The sequence below is a fragment of the Lissotriton helveticus genome, chromosome 4_1 (genome assembly GCF_964261635.1).
Source record: "Lissotriton helveticus chromosome 4_1, aLisHel1.1, whole genome shotgun sequence".
Classification (NCBI taxonomy): Eukaryota; Metazoa; Chordata; class Amphibia; order Caudata; family Salamandridae; genus Lissotriton; species Lissotriton helveticus.
Genome location: NC_136063.1, coordinates 1,653,432,727 through 1,653,448,477, shown reverse-complemented (window position 1 = coordinate 1,653,448,477; position 15,751 = coordinate 1,653,432,727). Strand labels below are relative to the sequence as shown.

At 49.8% G+C, this 15,751-nt stretch overlaps 1 protein-coding gene across 26 annotated transcripts in view; it reads right to left on the bottom strand.

The window, feature by feature from the left end:
* Positions 1–15,751, bottom strand: part of CLASP2 (cytoplasmic linker associated protein 2) — a 2,039,150-nt gene that overhangs the window by 195,547 nt on the left and 1,827,852 nt on the right. The gene's annotated exons all lie outside the window — the stretch shown is intronic.

Sequence of the window (15,751 nt, the reverse complement as noted above, 5' to 3'; positions counted from 1 at the left end):
ATTGACATCTTGTGTCCTTCAAGCACACTCTCTAGTGTCATTCTTATTTATGAGAGCAGAATATATTATTTGTATGAACTAGCTCCCAAAGAGTGAATCTTGTTTGCTTTAGAATGAAGCACTGAATATCCCCGAAGTATGCAGATACCCCAAAACCACAAAAGGTCCAAGGAATGCTTGTAGTTAGTCTGAACCATTGGCAATCATTACGAGTAGAATTCCAGGATGTCGTTTTTTTACTGACCGTGCCACTCTAGAGACCAAACCAAATAAAGGGGACTATGGGCTTTGTTAGGTCCAGCATACATGCCCAGTCAACGTCAAAACCAAAAAAGGTATGTAGTTCCTATGCAGGTAAGGAGGAGAAAGGGAGAGAGAGGTCCAAAAAAGCAACAGGTTGTTCTGTTAGGAAAGTAGGGAAAGGGGAACCCTTCCTTTCGGAATTAGGCCCCTCACACACCCAGCCAGCTGGATCATAGGGCCTGTTCCTCGTCAGGTCATTGCTGCAGTGCCTGACGGGCACCCTAAGAGGGGCTCTTTGGCGGAGATCTTTTATTCCTTGCTGTATAGTGGCATGGATGTGAGGGACCTAAAAGTGTAGATGTGCTAACTTGAGGGTCAGTAGACTGTGCGGGGATAAAACAGGGAGTCGAAGTCCAGGCAAAATAACTTTAATGAAACTGGCTTCCAACCTGATTAAAAATAGAGTGGCGACTACTACTAATGTCTCAGGATGTTGCGCTCAGCTTCATGTGTTCAACATGTTTCTTGCCTGGGTGTCAGAGAGATCTAGCGGCAATTCTTCAGGACCTAAGAGAGATTGTCAATCTACACTAAAAGTGGTATTCTGGTTCTGCTAACCTTGATATACCACACAGTGCACCTACAGGTGAAGTACCTGTAGATGCAATGGCCAACCTAGAAGCTATTATTGACTGGCCCCATCAACTTCCGGCAGGTCAAGACACGTGGAAATTCCAGTGTCATGTAAGGACTGCGTCGATGGCAGAAGACCTACCCCAACGCTGCTGGAGATAAGGCGTGCAGCTCACTCACTCTACGGATAGATGTAATCACTGTAGGAAGGTAGATCTCTGACTATGGTTGCCCCCAACTTTTTGCCTGGTGTTTTGCTGGTTTTCTGACTTAGTTGACCTGGGGCCCTGCTATTCAGGACCCCAGGCCTACTGCTCTCTCTGTAAAATGGATTCCATGTACCCTAGGTACATATCTAATTGGATACTGAGTCACCTTATCAGTCCCTGTACAGTGTACCTTAGGTACCCAGGGCATAGGTGTACCCAGGACCTACCAGGGGCTGCAGCATGTATTATGCCACCCCTGGCTGGCCATCCAAATCTGACACAACTGGCTGCACGACAGCTGGGGCAAGGTGGTGTAATCACCCTTTGCTTTAGATGTAGTATACCTATATCTAACCCTAAAATGGACACACAGATCTCCTATCAGTCACTCCTATGGCAGGCCTTGACAATCCTGAAGGCAGAGTGCTTGGAATCGTGTGAGATAGTGCTCTGGCATGAGCTGAGCCTGTCTGCAGCTTTCGGGATCCATCCCGTAGCCGTTTCCATGATATCGCATACCATATACTCTTAAGTGCATTATAATCCTCGCGGTTATGTGCCAACTCTGGTATCGCTTTATCAAAACATGTCGAGTAAGGTGTCATACGAATTGGAATACTAACCCCTCGCCAATTCTGGCGACGGGGTTAGCATTCCACCCTTCTAGAGGGACACGACATGTATGTAACCTGTAACCCCGGTTAAAGTTAGACAGAGCCTTAGCTCCACAAAATGGATGCTGCCACCGAGACACAAGTCTGCCCTCCTGCTGCTGGGAGTCCTCCCAGCCCAGGAGGCAAGGACAAAGGGTTTCCTGCCAGGGGCGGTGCCAGCACCGTCCCAGACAGGATTTTGTGTATCCTAGGTAGGCAGGGCTTTAGAGGAAGGTGACTGCAAGTGGCACCCCGGTGCTCACTGTGCATAGGCCGGCTGGAACCAGTTCCAGGGGCACTCCAGCCCCTGACCTGGGGAAAGCCCGCCAAAGGAGAGGGGTGTAACCACCCCCCTCCTGGTCCCACCCATAGGGCAGGACTTAGTCGCGTGCCAGCCCCTTTTTGCAGGATAAAGGTAGGAACTGGCCCCCTTCCAAATCAGATCATCTTTGAATCCTGAAACTACTTTCCACGAAAGGAACTCAAGACTCTTCCCAAGATTCTCCCTTGTGACTAAGGAGTAGTCACCCTGCAGCAGCAGGCACCAACCAAGCATCGCGGTTTGTTGCCAGTCTCTCCTTCGGATCAAGACTGCTCCAGCACGACGAGAACCGGCTTCCCTGGCACCTCTGACCTCAACCTACATCATCAGCCCAGCTGTGATCCGTGGGTGTGACGAGACCTCGAGGGACCGGCCATCTTCAGAACTGCACAACGCTTGTCCAGCACGACTCCCGAGTGACCCTCGACTGAGTGCTGTGGGGTAAGAGAAGCCCCGACCCTGAGCAACTCCAGCACCGAAGTTCAGCCCCCCTGCATCCACGAGATCTGCGTGGGGCCCTTCTGCTCTTTGCTGCCAACCGCGTTGTCCAGGTCGCTTGCCCGTTGGCTAGTGGCCCCCTCACGACGCTCCACGACGACAACTACTGCTAGTCTGGTTGCTCCAGACTAGCCCTTGCTCCCCTCCAAAAGAGGAGCACCCTGGACCCTCCTGGTCCACTCAAGACGCCATTTTAGGTCCACCGCGTGGGCCTTGCATTTGCCAAGACTTGTTGCCCAATCCTGGGTCCAGCGACGTCGACAGCAAGTACCTTCGTGGGACAGCTCGCACCTCCATCCTGGTCGCCGACAACGCCTCCGGGTCCGAGAGACTGCAGAGCCCAGCAGCGCCCACTCACCTGGCTGAGGTGACTTCGTCCGGTGCCATCCTGGTGCCCACTCAAATCACTGGCTAGTGATTCAGAACTTGGTCCCCTCTGCTTACAGGTTTCTTCTTCCCTGATCCAGGCTTGGATCACTCCGAACTTTCTTCACTGGCCGCCTGCCAGCAACTCTTTCTTCAGGCTCCTGGATCTTCAACGAGGGTTTCCGACGCAACTTCAACCCTATGCAGCCGCAGCCCCTGGGCTAGGTAACCTGAGTACTCCGGTGCTCCAGCATAGTCCAACACCCTAAGTGTTCGGATCCACTCTTGTTTTCGACCCACCTAGTCGGGTTCGCCCGAGAACAGTAACTTTGCAACTGCTAGCCTCCATAGACTTTTTCCCGCCTTACGCGTGAGAGTTCCCACTCTGCACACGACGTCCACAGGCCTCCTGCATCTAATCCCAGTGTTTAGAATTGTAGGCCTAGCGATTCCTGAGTCTAGAAAAGTACTACTTACCTGCTAGCAAGTTCGCATTCCACTTACTGTGTATATGGTTTTTCGTGCCCCTAGGGCATTTGTGAAATTGTGCGACTTAAAGTATTTTCTTAAGAGTTTTGTTGTGTGCTTAGCTCCCTGACTCATAAAGAGTTCAGGGTAGTCTTGTTATAAATAAATATCTGTTTATTTTCATAACAACTTGTGTGGTGTCCTTTCACTTGGTGTTCAAGGGGTAATGTGATGGTAAAACAGCTGGCTTAACACGCCCTCTAGAGTCTTAGCCTTAGACTGCTCGTATCCATGCTACTAGTATAGCTGGTCTATAAGGTTGACTTACAACCAATCATCAATAAGGGTTGTTTGGACTGATATATAGTGATCACTAGAATAGTGAGCACTGCATATCAGGCCAACTTCTCACAATCACCACACGGAACGCTATTTTGATTGTGAGAAGCCTGAGTGGACAACTATGTAGAGGCTTGAAGTGAGCACACATTAAGAGTCAGAACCACATTAAGGTCGCACTGAGGCATAATAAATGGAGAACGAGCGAAGAGATGGACAAGACCTTTTAGGAACCTATGTACAATAGGAGACTTGACAATGAAGGCTGGTCAGGCAGCAGCGAAAAGGCAAAAAAAGCAGACAGATAGCCCTTGAGAGTGCCCAGAGCAGTATCCTGCTGGGCAAAGGAAAGAATGAATAGCAAAACTTCAGGAAGGGGGGGGGGGAGGGGCAGAAAGGGGATCAATATGCTTTGCTGCACACCATGCCATACATTTCTTTCAACGGCTGGCATATACCGCCTTGGTGTAGGGATGCCTGGCTGCAACAATGACATTACAGATTTCAGGAGAAAGGTTGAAAGCTGTCACCTGTCACCACTCACTCTCCATGCAGGACTGCGGCGAGTGGACAGGTTTGGGTGGAGAGCCCTCCCCTGCTGCGGCGACAGAAGTTCCTCCCAAAGGGCAGCCTGATGGGAGGATCGCTGGCCATGCTGAGTAGCTCTGGATACCAGAGGCTCCGTGACCAGTCCTCCAAAACCACAAGGATGTCTTGGGCCCAGTTGATCTTGATCTTCTTGAGACTCTGGACAGGAGTGGTATGGGCGAAAAGGTGTACAGGAGGCACCCGAGATGAAAACTGTCGCCAAGCGAGAGCTGCCTCGGAAACTCCAGTGTGCAAACATGCAGACATTGTTCATTTTCGATGGAGGCAAACAGCTCTATCAAAGGCTCTCCCCTACTGTTGAAAGAGACCTCGAGTCACCTCCGGATGGATACACCATTCATGATCCACTAGGCATTGACGGCTAAGTTGGTCCGTTCTGGCATTCAGGTAACCTGCCCGGTGTTGAACCACCAGGGATATGCCCTGCTGTTCCAGCCATGTCCAAAGACGCAGAGCCAATTGAGAGGCGGTCCATTACCCCATACCGTCATGTTTGTTGCAGTACCCCATGGCAGTGGTGGTGTCCATGAACTCCTGCACTAGCCTTCCCTTGATAGAAGGTAGAAAGGCTTTTAATGCCAGTCTGATCGCAAGGAGCTTCAGCAGGTTGAGGTGGAGTCTGGATTCTACTGGAGACCAGAGTCATTTGACCTCCACCTCGCCTAGATGGCCGTCCCAGCCCAGGAGTGATGAATCTGTTACTACTGTGAGGTTCTGGTTGAGGAAGGGAGAGGGGTCTGCCTCTGGCTCAATCGTGGTTTGCTAGCCACCACTGCAGATCTTTCCCAGTTCCCTCCAAAATCTGGTGCATGTCAGAGAGCATCCCCTGATGCTGTGCCCATTGAAACTTCAAGCGCCACTCCAGAGCCCACATTTGTCATTGGGCTTGTGTCACAAGCAGAATGCAGGAGACCAACATTCGCAACAGCCTCAGGGTCTGCCTCACCAAAATTTAGAATAGAGGGTGAAAAATGTGCATCATAGCCTGAATATTCTGGACTTGCCGCACGGGAGGATAAGAACGAAACTGCACGGTGTCCAGAGAAAGCTCCAATGAAAGGGAGAGTCTGAGAGGGAGTCAAGCGTGATTTTGGCATTTGGATAGTGAATCCCAGCGAGTGCAGGAGGGTCGCTGTAATCTGGAAGTGGAAGACGACATCCTGGGGAGAGCTGCCCTTCAACAGACAGTCGTCGAGATAGGAGAAGACTGGCACCCCTGGTCATCGCAGATGAGCTGCAACCACAGCCATCACCTTGGTGAACACCTGCGGGCACTGGTAAGGCCAAAGGGGGGGCGCTGATAAGGCCACAAGGAGGCACGATAAACTGAAATTGCTCATGGCCTACCTTAAACCACAGGTAGAGCCGATGGGCAGGCAAGACGGGAATATGTAAGAAGGCATTATGCAAGCCCAACAATACCATCAAGCCTCCTGGGTCCAGGGTAGAAGCAACCCGAGCCAACATGGGCATTTTAAATGTCTCCTTTCTGAGGAAGAAGTTGAGCGCTCGCAGATCCAGAATAGGATGAAGGCCTTTGTCCCTTTTGGGGACCAGAAAGTAGCGGGAATAGCAACCACAGCCTAATACTGGAACCCTCTCTACAACTCCCTTGGCCAAGGGAGAGATGACTTCCTCGTGGAGTAGGGACAGATGATCCTCTGTCAGCAGTTGGGAGATGGAGGCATGGAAGGAGAGGTATTCTCTAAGGAGAGGGAGGGAGTATTTCCTTCGGACAATCTGCAAACCCGGTCTGTCTGATGTCTGGGCTGTCGGTGGGGCAGGTGAGGGGGAATCCGGCCGCCAAACTCGTTGCCAATGGTGGTAAAGGGGCAGATTAGGTGTGGAGGCTGCAGCTGCCAGGGGGATGGTGGCGTGACCAGACCTCTGGCTCCCTCATCCATGAAGGTCTGTGGGTACCGCACCCTCGTCCAGGCACAGGCTGGAAGCATGCATGGCTGTGTGGTTGGACGGGAATTGGCCCAGCTGGAATCCCCTTCTGTTGCCACGAAAAGCGGATTGTGGGTGACACGAAAGAGGGTTGCTTGTTAGACTTGTACGAGGAAATGTTAGAGTCTGAGGATGTACTTTTAGACCCTGCTCTATAGAATGAGCGACGAAAGGAGCCTCTGCTTAAAGGAGTCTGAAGTGCTCCCATGGATTACGCCACGTAGGTGTCTTTTTTCATCTTTTCTAAAGCCTCATCAACCTGAGGTCCGAAAAGATGCTGTTAGTCAAAAGGAATGTTTAAAATTGACTGTTAAAGTTCTGGTTTAAAGCCCGAAATTCGAAGCCAGGCATGCCGACTTAAGAGAATGCTGGTGTAAGCTTCTCTTGCTGCAGTGACAGCAGCATCAAGAGCGCATCTACTAGAGGAGTTAGAAATAAGCTTGCCTTCTTGAACTAGCTCTTGTGCGCTTTTCTTTTGCTCTTCTGCGGAGGTACTGAAGTAGACTTCCATCTCATCCCAGTGTGCCCTGTCATACCTAGCTAATAGGCCCTGCATGTTGGCAATGCACCAGTGATTAGCAGCTTCCCTTTTACCAGATGCGTCCATATGTCTAAGTTTTTTATCTGGGGAGGTGTATTGCCAGATGTCTGTGAGTTCGCTCTTTTACGAGTGTTGGAAAGTACTATGGAATCTAGAGGGAGCTGTCCTTTAATAAAAACTGGATCAGAGGGTAATGGTATATATTTTTTATCAACTCTAGGTGTTAAAATTCGTGCACAAACAGGGTCCTTAAAATTTTTAAATCCATGTCTCATCATACCTTTTAAGATAGGGAGACTCTGATTAACTTTCCGTGAAAACCCTACTGTCTCACATAAAAAAATCATCATCTAAGGCCTCTTAATGCAGTGTAAGCCCATGATATGCTGCTGCTCCGGAAATTAGTTACAGATAGGATACATTATCATCTGGAGGTGAAGGTTTTACACCCTAGGTCCAGGCCATTATCCATGGGTGGACAATATTATAATCATCCCACAGATCTGTAAGTAAAGGAAGATTATCATCACCATCATCATCCCCCATCTCCTAAATCAGGCTGTGTGAGAGGAGATCCCTTTGGTTTTATGTGTAATGGATCTGAGCCTGGCAGTATTAGTAAAGGTGAAGATGGTGGCGTGGATGGCAAAGTGGGATGGATAGGACTTGTAGCAAAGTCCTTCTTCTTAAGGAGGATCTTCTATACAGTGTCCTCTGAGCTGACTCCTCTTGTAAGGAGTTTTGGCTAATATATGTCCGGTGTCTGGATTGATGTAAAGCTTTTTCTGTTTTGGATCCAATCTGTCCTTCATAATGTCTAAGATTGGTTTCAGGGGATCTGAAATATCTTCTTTTGATTTTGGCGTCAACGGTTTTGGTGCCAAACTGGACTGGTCCTTGGAAGCGGAAGGTTTCAGCTCCAAAGTGGACTTTTGTTTTGAAACTGAGGATTTCGGCTATGAACCAGATTTGTCCTTCAGAGCGGAATGTTCCAGGCCTGAAGATGATTTGTCTCGACTCGATCCCAAGCTGGAAGGCTTGACCACTTGTTTTGGTCCCGGGCCTGAGGGCGGTGCATCAGAGACATCGCTCTGGTGCCGATCACGACACGAAGGCAGAGGTGGTAAAGAAGCCTTATGTTTGGTAAAAGATAGTTTTTGGGGTATGCGGGTTTTGGTACTCACGAATGGGGGTTTTGGTACTCGTGATACCTTGTCCCGCTTGTAGGAATGTGCATTTCTGTTGCAGTAAGCCCACCACTATATGACAGACTACTGATGCACTTTTACTTGGTGTGCTCTGGGTCCCTGCCAATCAGGTTCCCTGGGCCTGTGTTCTTTCCCCAAAACAAACCCAATTGGCATCTTTGGCCACAGGTCATCCCCTGGCAAATGGTACCACAGGTACCCAGGGCACTGTGACCAGAGAAGGCCTCTAAGGGCTGCAGCACTTATTGTGCCACCCTTAGAGTGTTTTGGGGCAGAACAAGGTGAAAAGCGACATGGCACATATCCCTGTGTGCCATGCCTACAACCCACTGCCCTGGCATAGATCAGTCACCCCTCTAGTTGGGTGCACTATACCAGTGGTGAGGGTACAGGTGCATGAGCCCTGTGCCCCTACAGTGTCCATTCTTAGACATTGTAAGTGCAGTGCTGCCGTTAAGAGTATATGGTGCTGGGAGTTTGTCATTAAGAACTCCACAGCACCATAATGGGTACACTGAAAACTGAAAAGTTTGGTATCAAACTTCTCAGCACATCAAACCCACACTACTGCCATTGTGGGATTTAATAACAAATGCACACAGAGGGCATCTCAGAGATGCCCCCTCAGAACTAACCCACCTCTAGTCTCCCGATTGAGTGGCTGCTAAGGCGGCCATCAACAGACATGTTTCTGGACCCCTGAGTCGAGAGCCTGCTGCTCTTGGGCGCCTGAAACAATGCACATCATGGAACGAGGTGCCAAGTCTCAAGTCTCCTCCCCCAGGATGGGCAGGGTTCACGAAGTGGAAGCTTCAAAGGCATGCCGCCTTTGTAAGCTTCCCCAGACCGCTTGCTGCTTCCAGCAGCTGGTCCCCACTGGTTTTGCCCCCCACTTTGGGCGGAAGAACCGGCGGGAAAAACAAGTGAGGAAGAGAGGTGTGGCCACCCCTGTCTACTCCATCCCTCAGGTGGGGAAGGTGCGGTGAAGCACAACTCCGAGTCCCCGCCATCTTCAGGATGGGGGGACACAACCAACCAGGGACAGGCTTGTGCCCCCTCCCACTGGAGGGTGGCATAATAGGGGGTGTACCCACCCCAGGGAAGGGACCCTCTACCTACCTGTAATGCCCCTAAATCTAGTATTTAGGGGGGCACCCTGAACCTTGCTTCCTCAGATCCAGAAAGGACAAGAAGAAAAGAAAAAGAAGGACCGTAGCAGCCGTGCAGCAAGCTCACACGAGGAAGACACCCACTGAATTGGCCTCAGCCCTACAGGCCTGTCTCCCCTTGAACCTGCTCCTGTGAAATCCCAGTGTGTCCTGCAGCCAGCAACCTCAAAAACCCTGGAGGACCTGCCTGCCTTCACTTCCAAAGACTGCTTCTCTTGTGAACACCGGATTTGCTAAACTGCAACCTCTGGCAGAAGCCATAGACAGCGAATCCAGCCCACTCTGCACCCACCAAACCTGCCCGAGCAGAAAAACACCACAAGGCAGTCACCCCATGCGATCCTGACCCGAGATCCGGTGACTCCTGACTTGCCTCCAGCCGACGCCTGCATCCTAAATCCAGAAGGCCCCCCCTAAACACAACCAGGAGCTTGTAAGAAGACCCCGACCCCAAAAGTCATCCTTGCACCAGACGCCCCGCGGCCTTGTGTACCCAAACCAACAGTGCCTAACAAACAAGTCACTTACCCTTCGGTAACGATGTATCTGGTAGAGACGTTGTCTAGCCGCAGATTCCTAAACTTACAATATCCCCAGGCGTCAGACTGGATCCAGAATTTATTTTTCCAGAAGCACCTCTGCGGCCAGGGACGGCACCTCACGACCCCGCCCTGACGTCATCCATGGACGTGAAGCAAGTGAGCTAATTTAAAAATTAGTCCACTCCGGCACGCTGGCGTAAGTTTTCTTCTGAGAAACTTTTCCGCAGCACAACGCGGAGCCACCAACAAAACTGTGAAAGTATGGGAACAGTGTGCGAAGGATAGAAAATCTGTAAAAGAAAGCAGGCAAAATGGTGCAAAACACCATCACAAAAGACAGTATTAGCCACTGTCTCCATATAAGTGAAGAAGTAAGGGCAGCGTAAGCTCTGACAAAGAACCCCGCAAAGCGAAGCATGGACCCTACCCACAGGCTGAGTAACAAGGGAAGAATATCTCAAAAGACAAAGGTAGATTGTTATTACCACGTAGGACTGTGCCGGCCAACAAGGACGGGGCACAGGAAGAACAACAGTCTACTGCGAGAAGGTATGAAAAGAAAAGCACTTCCCCTAAAGAAAGAGGAAGGCGGAAACACAGCCCATCAGGTCCCCAAGAAGACGACTGCAGAGGAGACAATAGCTCTAAGTCAACGGAGAATGTGGGAGGGGAGAAAGGGAAGGCAACAGGAGAAGAAGAAGAATCTCCTGATGATGGTGAATCAAAAGGCACTGTTTTACAGGAAAAAAAGCCACCTGGAGGGAGGCAGCCGCATATGGCAATTTTTAAAAAGGGTGTAACCATGTGAGCAGCCTGTAAGAAAACCAATGGCAACTGAAAGGAGGCAAAGTGGAGAAGCCCACCTGGCAAGGTCCTCGCAGAACGGGAGGATGGGTGGGCATTAAGGAATCTGTGGCTAGACAACGTCTCTACCAGATACATTGTTACAGAAGGTAATTAACTCATACATCTGATATAGACATCTAGCCGCAGATTCCTTAACTTAGAATAGATACCACAGCCATACCCCAAGGGGAAGGAGGGTCTTCGACACAACAACAGAAAGTGAATGAAGCATCGAGCCGAGACACGGCATCCCAAACTGCCAGAATGGTGACACCACACCCATATGAGTATGAGATGCATAAACAGCACTAGCCATATCCCAGAACAGAAGAGAGAGTCCAGAACGAAGGAGGAAGAAGGACTACTCCCAGCTCAATGGTGCAGTATGTGGACACCAACGAAAGCTAGAGGATAACATGAAGAAATGTAACCAGAGCCTACCAGGCTAGCCCACGCAAGGGAGGCCGGAAGGGCCACATCCAGGAAGTGGAGGGCAAGAGGCAGGAAGAAAACAAGTTACTTACCTGTAACTTTGGTTCCCCATTATTGGTAACTTTCATAGATTTCCATGCTTTGTATCATTCCCCGTCGTCGGAATGGGAGCCTCGGTAAATAAAAAATACCATAGTAGTAAGCACAAAGTGAAAAAATAGGCCTAGGCCTCATCTCATTTTGTAGCTTATCCACCTCTTTTTGTAAAAGAGACCAAATTCTTGCAATAGCCAATCAGAGCAGCCTCACCCCATAAAACCTCCCTGAGAGAGCCTCAGAGCCTCAGATTTTCGTAGCCGTTGTGAACAGCAACATCATTGGACAATAAGGCTGAGCTTTCCCAGGGGAGGAGGGGGGGCGCATGGGAATCTATGAAAGTTACCAATACTGGGGAACCAAAGTTACAGGTAAGTAACTTGTTTTCTTGCCCCAGTATTGGAACTTTCATAGATTCCCATGCTTTGTATCAGAATAGCTAGCAATAAAGAGAAAGCATATTTTGTCATTTGTATATCTGTAAATGTCATACATAATCCTGATAAGAAAACAGATACACATTGGCATCACAAAGCAGAACAACAACAAGTAATACAAAATATGCAATATAGGAAGGCAGGATAGAAAGGAAAGCTCACCGACTTATTGGAAAAGGTTCCTTAAGACCGCTTGGCCCACTGCCGCATCCTCTTTCACAGAAGAATCCAAGCAGTAGTGGCGAGTGAAGGTGTGGACACTGCTCCATGTCGCCGCTCTACATATGTCCTTGATCGGGACACCTGAGAAAAGAGCCACCGACGAAGCCATTGACCTCGTAGAATGAGCACGAATTGCTCGCTGAAGTGGCTTTCCCGCTTCCCGATGGCAAAAGTGGATTGCACTTGATATCCAGCGGGAAATGCAGGGTTTAGAAATTGGACAACCCTTTTACGGAGCACTGTATGAAACTAAAAGCTGGGAAGACTTCCTGAACAGTTTTGTCCGCTCCAACTAGAACTTGAGACATCTATGAATGTCCAAAGAATGTAACGCCCTCTCTGCTGGCGTGGAGGGCCGCGGAAAGAAGGACTTTAAGATCACCGGCTCATTCAGATGAAATTCTGAGGGGACCTTTGGAATAAATTTAGGATTTGTCCGCAGGATGAGAACATCATTCTTAAATTGTAGAAAGGGTTCCTCAATTGTGAAAGCCTGGAGCTCACTAACTCTTGTAGCCGATGTCAAGGCCAAGAGAAGAGCCAGTTTCCATGATACAAACTTCATGTCGGCCCTGTGAATAGGCTCAAACGGAGCCTTCATTAGATGTGACAGAACCAAATTAAGATGCCAGGCTGGTGGTGGAGGCCGGACTGGAGGAAAAACCCTGAACAAACCTTTCAGGAACTGTTTAATGATCCTTGCAGACCAAAGGGAAGGACCTGATGATGATCGTCTAAATCTAGAAATGGCCGCTAGATGTACCTTTACAGAAGAATGAGCCAATCCAGATTTTGCAAGAGAAAGGATGTAAGGCAAGAGTTGGTGCGGTGCAGAAGTATATGGATGTAGACCTTGTCTCGGACACCAAAGGCAGAATCTCTTCCACTTCGCCCGATAGGTTTTATTCGTACTAGGCGCTCAGGCCTGGGCTAAAATGTCTCTACATTCTCCTGAAAGATTCAAACCCTGGAACTCTCTGAACTCAGGAGCCACGCTGTCAATTGGAGTGACCTCAGGTCTGGATGCAGAACCTGCCCGTGAGCCATTGTTAATAGTGATGGAACAGGCCGCAGGAGAATCGGTTGATCTTGGGAGAGAAGAAGAAGTTCTGTGTACCAAAACTGCCTGGGCCATGCTGGTGCAATCAGAATCATTCTGCACAGCTCCGCCTTGAGCTTGCGGATCAGTCTCGGGATCAGCGGAATAGGTGGAAAGGCGTAAACAAATGCGCCGTACCAGGCAATCAAAAGCGCATTCCCCAAGGATCCCTGATGGTGATCCCTGCTTGCGTAGGACTGGCATTTGGCATTCTGAGGAGTCGCAAACAGATCGATGGTTGGGGTCCCCCAACGTGAAAATAGTTCCTCCAGAATGGTCTGATCCAGTTCCTATTCGTGGCTGACAGTCTTTTGGCGACTAAAAGCGTCCGCTGTGGCATTGAGTGTGCCCGCAAGATGTTCCACTGAAAGAGTGATATTGTGTTGGATCACCCAATTCCAAAGTCTCTGTGCTTCCTTCGAAAGCGTGCAAGATCTCGTCCCGCCCTGCTTGTTTATGTAGTGCATGGCCGTGGTGTTGTCTGTATGGACCAGCACTGAACGGTTGCGGATCCTTGGAAGGAAAGCCTGTAAGGCTAGACGAATGGCCATAAGTTCCAGTAGATTGATGTGGAACTTGCCTTGGACTGTGCTCCAATGACCACTGACTTTCAGTTCTTGGACGACCGCTCCCCACCCCTCCATGGAAGCATGTTGTCAACACCATGGGAGATGGTGGAAGTTGGAATGGCAAACCTACGGAAAGATTCTCTTTTAGCAACCACCAGCTGCTTGCTTTTCGCATTCCCGGTGTGATCACTATCTTGTCGTCGAAGGAGCCTGTCACCTGAAGCCATTGCTTGTCCAGCTGTTCCTGCAGTGGACGCATTCGAAGCCTGCAGTGTGGTATCAATGGTATGCAGGATGAGATTGATCCGAGAAGCCTGCAGTGTGGTATCAATGGTATGCAGGATGAGATCGATCCGAGAAGCGATTTGTATTGGCGAACTGACAGAAAGTTTCTTGTTTGCAGGAGGCGAGCTGAGAGAATCAGTTTGGCCTGGCGCTCTTCCGAAGGGAAAGCCATGCAGCATTCCATGTCTAGGATCGCACCCAAAAACCTTGCTGTCTTGGAGGGGCGCAAAATCGATTTCTCTTTGTTGAGCCGAAGGCCCAGCTGCTCGAACAAGTGACTGCAGCTCGTGACTGCCCGGGATGCTTCTTGGAACGAAGGAGCCTTTACCAGCCAATCGTCCAGTTATGGGAAGACTTCAAAAGACTGCTTCCTGAGAAAAGCTGCCACAGGAGCCAGTACCTTTGTAAAGATCCTTGGTGTGGACCGGAGACCAAAAGGTAGTACTCTGAATTGGAAATGGCTCTTGCCTACTGTGAATCGAAGATATTGCCTGTGAGCTGGATGAATGGGCACATGGAAATATGCAAGCTCCAAATCTAGGGTCGCCATGTAGTCCCCTGGATTGAGAAGGCGGAGAATGTCCTGAAGGGTGACCATCCTGAAGGACAACTTTATGAGATAAGTGTTGAGCTCTCGTAGATCTAAAATCGGACGCCACGTCTCCTTCGTTTTCCGAACCAGGAAGAACCTGGAATAGAACCCTTTCCCCTTCTGGGAGTGAGGTACAGGCTCTATTGCCCCCTTGATGAAGAGTTGGTGGGCCTCGAGACGAAGAAGTCCTAGATGTTTGGGCGTAATGGCGTCTGGAGCTCTCGTTGGAGGAAGATTTTGAAACTCCAACGTGTGTCCTCCCTTGATGATGTTCAGGACCCACTGGTCTGATGTTATGACCCTCCAGCTGTTTAGGCAATGGGCAATCCTGCCCCCCACTGGTGTTAACGAGGGTACAGGAACAGTAGAAAGAGCCACATGGCCGCTATTGTCTCTTAGTATTGTCTCTCCTCTGTTGCCCCTGACGTCCTCTCGGCGGCTGGCGAGAGAAAGATCCCCTCGGTGAATATTGGGGTTTGTATGACTGGCCAGGCTGGGAGTAGGAAGAGTAGCGGTGCTGATTGCCGCCTCTGTGGGATGAGAAACCTCTTCCTCTTGCCCCCTTAAAGGGAACTTTGCGGTATTGTAATGTTCCCAAGGCCTTAGCCGTGTCCGTATCTTTCTTTATTCCTTGTAGGGCGTCATCCACGTGTTTACCGAACAACATCTCTCCGTCATAAGGTAGGTGCAGAATTTAGTTCTGTACTTCCGGTCTAAACCACATGGCTCGCAGCCAACACTGGCATCTTAAAACAGCCAAACCTGCTAGCGCTCGGAAGGCCGTAGTTGCTATATCCATAGCGCAGTCAATTACCTCCGAAGAGGCACGCTCCCCTTCCATCAAGATTTTCCTGACCTCGACCTTAGACCCATCCTGAAGTTCTTCCACAAACTGGGAGACGTCACACCACATCTGGCGATCATATCTCCCCAGAATCGCCAGAGCATTAGCCGCCCTAACAAGGAGGCTGGCCATTGCGGAGAATCTTTTTCCAACATTGTCCAGACGCCTCCCCTCTTTATCAGGTGGTGTCGTTAGCGGCGTGGATGGATTTTTGGATTTACTCTGTGCGGCCTGGGAGATAACCGAGTCCGGTTTTGGTTGACCTATAAGACATGCCGGGCGGCCCTCCGGCGCCTTATACTTTTTCTCCAGTCTGGGAAGTACTGGGAGGACCGTGGCTGGATTTTGCATAGCCTTCATTCCTTCCGACCAAACATGTTCAATGATGGGGATTGAACGAACTGACTTCCGGAATGGTTCTTTGAAGTCGTACAAAAAACAGTCAGATTGAACTGTGGTAATTGGAAGACCAAATCTCTTGGACGCTCGTTCCATTAGGTTGTGAAAACCTCCAATATCAGCTGGTGGAGAGGTTGCGGTATCAGCCCCTGTGACATCTGGATCTTGAAGGCCATCCTG